Source organism: Zootoca vivipara, chromosome 10 (assembly GCF_963506605.1).
Source record: "Zootoca vivipara chromosome 10, rZooViv1.1, whole genome shotgun sequence".
Taxonomy (NCBI): Eukaryota; Metazoa; Chordata; class Lepidosauria; order Squamata; family Lacertidae; genus Zootoca; species Zootoca vivipara.
In genome coordinates, this window is record NC_083285.1 from 6,867,425 (window position 1) to 6,874,982 (window position 7,558).

The 7,558-nt window shown below is 45.8% G+C and overlaps 1 long non-coding RNA gene across 1 annotated transcript; it reads left to right on the forward strand.

Annotated features, from left to right (window-relative positions):
• The first annotated feature begins 932 nt into the window (after nucleotides 1–932).
• On the forward strand, nucleotides 933–6,804 carry LOC132592744 (uncharacterized). The gene is made up of 3 exons (XR_009558247.1): nucleotides 933–1,095; nucleotides 3,748–3,882; nucleotides 4,940–6,804. It is a non-coding gene; the product is annotated as an uncharacterized LOC132592744 (long non-coding RNA).
• The last annotated feature ends 754 nt before the right edge of the window (nucleotides 6,805–7,558 follow it).

The following is a 7,558-nucleotide window of genomic DNA, read 5'->3' on the forward strand; positions in this document are numbered from 1 at the left end:
TTGCATGCGGAAAATGCCAGGTTCAATCCCTCACACTTTTAGGTGGGGCCCCTGCCTGAGAACACCAAAGAGATGCTGCCAATCGGTGCAGAAAATACTAGATGGACCCAATGATGGCCTTGTTATAAGGTAGCTTCTTATATTCCTAACTGAAACTCCATATTCACTGCCTGTTTAGTCCTGCCTCCTCCTCCTCTCTCTCCCTTCAATCAAATTTGTAATCACTTCGGGACAGGGACCTGCTCTGTAGTCTGCAAAGCAGGAGTAGGAAATCTCAAGCCCCAGGGGCCAAATGCAGCTCTCGAGGCGGCTCCCTGTGCCCATTTTGCAGGCCACACTCTTCACTGGTCTTCACTCTGCGTCTTCCCAAGAGCTTTTACCTGGCAGGAATGTGTCTTTGACCTATGATGGTGCCAGGATGGAGAGCGATGTGCTTGAAAACCTATTGCTTTTAAATTGTTATAATATATTATTATTATTATTATTATTATTAAATGATGCAGCCTGCTGTACAAAAGTAAGAGTCACCTCTGTTGCTCCCATGATGCACTGTGGCCCCTGAAAGGTATGCACTGTGGCCACACGAAAGCTCATACCTATGACAAACTTAGTTGGTCTCTAAGGTGCTACTGGAGGGATTTTTTTAAATTTTTGCTTTGACTATCAGTAAAGAAGATGAAGTATGCATTATCATCACATGAAAAGGCACTGTGCTACTTTACGAGTTAAACCTGGCCTAGTAAAGACCTTTACACTTACCAGGTTTGTTTCCTGTGTTGCTTGCGAGCCAATATGGCAACTAATGATGTTTGCCAAACCTAAAGCTGTTGTGAAAGGGGAATGTTGCTACCAAAACACTTGCTGTGGTGAAACTCCGTCATTTATGCCTGAGATGCAGTTTGTTGTATTGTCCAGTAGATGGCAATAAAACATTTTCTAAGAGACAGCCGCTAAACTACAGTATTGTACACAGTATTGGGAAACTGGCTGGCTAGCATCCCAAGAAAAGCAAAGTGTTGATGCTTAAAAGACGTACAGTTTGGAGAAAGGACAGCGACGCAGAGTTTGTTTTGTTTCTCTTTATGTGCTGGAAAGGTAAGATATTATTTTAATAAAATTTAAATGGTATTGGGAAAATGGAGGCCTCCGTATACGTGTGTGTGTGTGTGTGTGTGTGTGTGTGTGATGTCTAGCCATGCCCTCTCCGGGATACTCAATTGCGCACAAACCCTCCCAGTTTTCCATTCAGCCAGAGGTGGCAGACACTTCAAATTCTGCTGTACTTAGTGTTGGGCTGCATTAGGATGGCAGGACTGCACCGTTAGGGCTTTCCCCCTAAAGTTTTGTACTTCTACAGAGCTTGGAGTTCCCCCAAGCATACTGATACCTTCATCTTATTTCTCAGGGGTTCCGTTTTAGCTACAATCCTGTCGCGAGCTGAGTTCACTATTAGGAGTGGCCAGAACGGTCTATATTTGGACCCAAGGCCTGCCCAGCCCCCTTCCTGGTTTACAGGCTCCCCTGGGGATTCACCTAATAAATTTACCATTCGTCTCCTGCAAATAACTTCACCGCTACTTGAGATTAGCGCAAAATAAAGCTTGTGTGTGAGCATCAGGAATACCAGGGTTGTAATAGAGACAGTCTTCCTGGAAGGTTACAAGATACAGTTGTACCTTGGTTCTCAAATGCCTTGGTACTCAAACAACTTGGAACCAAAGCACTGTAAGGGTTCCAGTTTGCGAACTTTTTTCAGAAGTCAAACGTGCTCCGTTTTGAGTGTTGTGCTGAGGTCTGTCTGTTTTTGCTATTTATTTTGCGTTTTTGTGGCTTTTTGTTTTGTTTTTATGACTGTGTGGAACCCAGTTCAGCTACTGATTGATTGATTGATTGATTGATTGTGTGACTGCAGTACATTGCTTATTGCTTTCATTTTATGGATCAATGGTCTCGTTAGATAGTAAAATTCATGTTAAATTGCTGTTTAAGGGTTGTTTTTAAAAGTCTGGAATGGATTAATCTCCAGTCCTACCCTACAGGGTTGTCTGTTCTTTGTATTTATCACTCTCTGAGAAGTTGAGAGCAGCAGCAGCCGCAATAAGGAGGGTGCCACCCTATTTTCTTCTCGCAACGATCCTGTGAGATAGACTAGGCTGAGAAGGGGCAGCTCACCAAGGATCACCCAGCAAGGAAGGCCTATAAAGTCTCCTGTTTCTTCTTTGTGGGAATACAAAGGCAGGGAGTCTAATTCAGGGGCTCGCCTGGCTGTCGTCATATCCTCCTGGGTTTGTGCTTACGAAGAAGCCTTACATTCATCCCCCACCCCCCGAGCTCAACGCAGTGTTTCCTTCCAGCAGAGGAAGTTGGTTCTTGTTTCTTTCCCCTCGCAGAGCCCCACCTTTGCTCTCCTTGGAAACTCCAGCCGGTCCCAAGTGCCTCTGGGACGGATGCCAGGGTAAACACGAGCAGCAATTGAGGCTGCTGCTTCTCAGCCCCGCTGCATGAGTCAGCTACAGCTGGGATGGTTTAAGCAAGCTCATTAGGAGTCAAGTTGTCCAACTCTGCTGCTCTAACCTCACAAAGCTTTCTATGCTGGGCTCTAATCTCGACCATACAGAAGATGGTCTCCATAGCTACTCCCAGCCCCGTCGTTTGAGCTGTGGCCTCACTTCCCCTTCTCAGTTCATTACGGGATTAAAGATTCGTGCTAGAGTATGGCCCTGCAACACTGGAGCCATGTCATGCTTGACAACAGTGCCATCCAATAAGTCCCCTTTCGCCAAGCTGGGGCCCACCAGATGTGTTGGACTACAATGTCCATCATCATCTCTGATGTAGTCCCATCATCTGGGAGGGCGCATGGTTGGGGAAGGCTGCAAAAATTGCGCAAGATGGGGTACACTGTCCTAAGTAGGCCCCTAGACAGCATCTTAAAAAGCAGAGACATCACCTTGCCGACAAAGGTCCGTATAGTTAAAGCTATGGTTTTCCCAGTAGTGATGTATGGAAGTGAGAGCTGGACCACGAAGAAGGCGGGTCGCCGAAGAATTGATGCTTTTGAATTATGGTGCTGGAGGAGACTCTTGAGAGTCCCATGGACTGCAAGAAGATCCAACTCTGTGGGACAGTGTCCAGAATTCTCCGAGGAAGAGAATGTTCCTCAAATGTGCTTTGAAGGTATCGTGTGTACACAACATTGGACTGCACAGAGGAAGCCAATCTTGATGAGCCAACAGGCTCTGAATGGCTCCTGCCTCAAAGCTGCTGAGAACAGTAATAAATCACTTGACAGTTTTCATTCATTCAATCCTAATACAGTAGTAGGCCAGTATTTATTTTTCTCTCCTTTCCATTAGCATATTCATTTTATTTATTAATTTTCTATCTTGCCTGCCCTTCCAAAGGAGCCCATAAAAAAGATGTGCACTTTTTCAAGAAGGAAAGGTCCAAGAGTAGAATTGGTTGTTGTGGCTCTTAAAAACAAACAAACAAACAACAAAAACCATTTACACAATAGTCAAGGTAAAGGTACCCCTGACCATTAGGTCCAGTCGCGGACAACTCTGGGGTTGCAGCACTCATCTCGCTCTATAAGGCCGAGGGAGCCGGCGTTTCTCTGCAGACAGCTTCCGGGTCATGTGGCCAGCATGACTAAGCCACTTCTGGCGAACCTGAGCAGCGCACAGAAATGCCGATTAACTTCCTGCCTATTTATTTACTTGCACTTTAACGTGTTTTTCCTTTCAGGTCCAACGGTATAAAGGTTTTACTAAGACTGATAAGTTTGAGGGTATCTGGTGGCCTCTCCTGGTGTTTGTTACTTGATCGGGAGAGCACAGTCAACCTCTTACTCTCACAGCTCAATTTTTGGAGACAGTTTAGGTCAGTGGTCGTCCATTATTCTTGGTATATCTCATATAATAGTATGACATCTTACCATTTTAGCTTCGAAGTGCTCCCTCCCAAAAGGCACTTGATGCTAAGCATTTGCAACCCTGCCGTATCGTTTGCTTTTCTCTCTTTTACTGTATTATCCTTTTTTAAAAAATTCCTTTTCTTGTTCTGTTTGTCCTCCTCTGAGGTTTGCAACTGCTTTCTTTACTTACGTAACAAAATGAAATAAAGAAATACTTTATGGAAAACAACGGCGACGACATCTGACAGAGCAATCAGCAGATTTCTAATGAGGAGCATGGGAACCGCGCATGAAAAGAAAGGCTCACTCATGCAGACAGGATGCTCTTCCTCAAAGTTGCGCAAGGCACCCAAGCCACAAGACCTGTTAGTCTTTTTATTTTCAGGGCGTGCTTTCAGACAGCTCCTGCTCCTTCTTCTGGGCCGCACTTCTTTGATCAATGTCTTCTCATCTGCAAGCCTCTACTCATGTGATTATGTGATGCAGACGATAATGTCCATAGATTTACCATGGCCCCTCTACTGTTTGCAGAGCCTAGTGTGAAACCCCAAGCACCCTTCAGAGGTATTCTTCCAGGAGTCCTTTCAAACAGGGGTAGCTAAACTGTGCTCTTGTCGCTGTTGCTGGACTCTTAATTCCCAGCAGGGTCAACAACACTTGCAGGTCACAAATTAGCCACCTCTTGGCCCAACACCCCCCAAAGGAAGTGGCTTTGTAAGTTATTTTGGCTGTTTTCCCATTACTTCATTTGATCGTATCTTTAAGATATATCTTAACTCTACATGAACTGCCTGCATTTGTCTCCCCTGCAATTTAAACCCTTTGCATTTTATTGTATCCTGTTGTGATGCTTTAAAAATAAATAAATCATCTTACAACATGACTCAATATTTGAAAGTTGTACATAGAGCTTTATTTTGAAAGTGTGTAAGATGGCATAACTTCCCAGAGCAGTATGCTGTTAAGAAAATAAAACTATATAATAAATTTAACAGCAAAAAAAAAGTGTTTTCTCCCTCTTAGGATGCAACTTTATGCCAGGGTGGCGAACCTCAGTCTCAGGGGCCGATCCTCTCTGTTTGGCTCTCATGGCTCTTCCCTGACCATCCCTGCTCTGCTCACACCCTTCATGTACCCCAAATATTTTTGCCTGACTGGAATTTGCATTTGACCTCTGAAGAGTAGAGAAGCCCATGTGAGTGTGTGGAGAAACTAGGCTGCTGAAACAAAGGTAAAATGTGTGTTTATTGCTCTGCCTACTTTTACCTCTGAGATGTGGTCCCAGGAAGGATGAGAAGAAGACGACCTCCAGGCTAGCAGATCGGGATAGATGCTCATTGTCATCGGGCAAATAAGAACAAATGCTCAATGAGGAGTGGATGCTGTAAGCTTTGTACAAGCAGGTACCAGGATGATAATTCCATCAGCAGGTTGTCTGGGTGAGACGCAGGTGCCCATACCAAACAAGAAAAATATCCTCTTTGCATGATGATACCTCTTTCATGCCCTACCTAAAATAGCCGCTCACCCAGTACCGGTGGTGGGCCACGTTTGCAGCCCAGCGTGCGACTTCCCTGTCTTCCCAAAGCCACGCTGCTTTGGTCGGCCATCGCTCCACTCCCACGGCTGTCACAGAGCCTGCCAGGATCCCGCCAAACCCAGATTCAAATTTGGCCTATCCATGGCAGCCAGGGGGGCAGGGCAACTAAAGCACACCGAGTTGTTGCAGGCTCCACTCCGGTCCGCTCATGACAAATAACGAGGGATGCGCTAGAGTGCCCTCATGCTGAAATTGCAATAGGCAGGCACTTCGCACGGTCCCCAGGATGCTCATTCATCTGGGCAAGAATGATCTGGTTGCACAAAAGAGCATCAATTTAATCATGGCAGCAATCGTGGACATTGAAAGAATCCAGGCAATGTGCCCAGACAACACCATCTTTTGGTCTGAGCCCCTTTGCCCCTGCGATGGAGAGGGGCCTTCAAGCCTTCTCACCTCAATTACACCTTCATAAAAACCAACAGGGCTTTACGCAATGCGGCCCTGTGTCTTGGTGGCCGAGGGATCAGACGTCCGGACCTTAAAACTACAAGTTGGACCTTTTCAGACCTGGCGGAGTACACCTCACTGCTATCGGGAACGAACATTGATTGGGAGCTATGAAGCAGGAATGGTTTCAATTGTAGGTGGTCTTTGCAGTGAGATTGCGATTTTGCAGTCTCGAGTGGCGGGTTTTAGGCCTTGGGCGGAATCCTTTAGTCTGATAACTGATGAAGGGCTGAAGTAGTGACTCACCCCTTCCGTGATGGCGATAACACAGTACCCTGTTAGAAGGGTCTTGAGGGGAGTCTCTTCCACAAGCGCACAACAGGTGGGCCATAGAACTCCCCCCTGCATCGCGTCTGCGTAAACACGTTTTGCTGTGGTTCCATATTCGCATTTGACCCTGCCATGCCTCAGACCCCCAGCAGGGGGCTGAGAGGGATACATGCCTGGTGCTATGCCAAGGTTTCCTATGTCTGAAATTTAAATAAAGTTGTAAAGTTGTAGCCAATTTATGTTCTCATGTCTTCTCCTTTGATATCAGGTCCAGCTTCTGGGGAAAGGGGGGGGGAGAGTATGTGGCTGGGCATGCAAAGAAATGCTTGTCCATGCTTAATACCTCCACTCAAATGATATCCTTAAGTACAATACCTGAAAGAGCGTCTCCACCCCCATCGTTCTGCCCGGACACTGAGGTCCAGTGCTGAGGGTCTTCTGCTGGTTCCCTCACTGCGAGAAGCAATGTTACAGGGAACCAGGCAGAGGTCCTTCTCGGTAGTGGCACCCGCCCTATGGAACACCCTCCCACCAGATGTCAAAGAGAAAAACAACTAGCAGACATTTAGAAGACATCTGAAGGTTAGGGAAGCTTTTAATGTTTAACAGACTCTTGTATTTTAATATCCTGTTGGAAGCCACCCAGAGTGGCTGGGGAAACCTAGCCAGATGGGCGGGGTATAAATAATTATATTATTATTATTATTATTATTATTATTATTCACTTTTGTAACTGCGAACAGATATTGTTGTTGTTTTTTGTTTTAATGTGGATTTCTTGCACCACAGCAACGAAAAATTTCAATCCACCTTATTTCCTTAAACCTAAATTTCTGATATGCAATTGAACCCCCCCCCAAAAAAAAAAACCCAGCAAACTGCAGGTGACCCAGCACACATTTCCACTGGACAACAGTTCCTCACTCAGCAACTGGGTGCTTGCTTGTTTACTATATTCTATCCCCTATCAGCGCCAGTCTTTGTATCAAGCACTCCATTAATCTTCTTCTTTGCCTTATTCATCTTACCTGAAGTGTAAGCCCCTTCTAGACTCACCTGGAGCCCCTTCTGTTTCCTGTGCAGCTGCAGCAGTTATTACAATGTTGAGGCTAAATAAATGTGAAGCTCTAGCCAACTCCCTATCCCCTGCTGGGGAGACTCTGCTCGCTTAGAATCGCATACTTGTTCCCACAGGCATGGGTCCAGACTAACAAGCGCAGAGCTGTTGGTTTGAGCATGTTGCCACATCAAATAGAGGAAGTCTCAGAACACAGAGCACATTCATGCTGTTTTACCAGCCCATGGGGTCCACTGATCAGCTG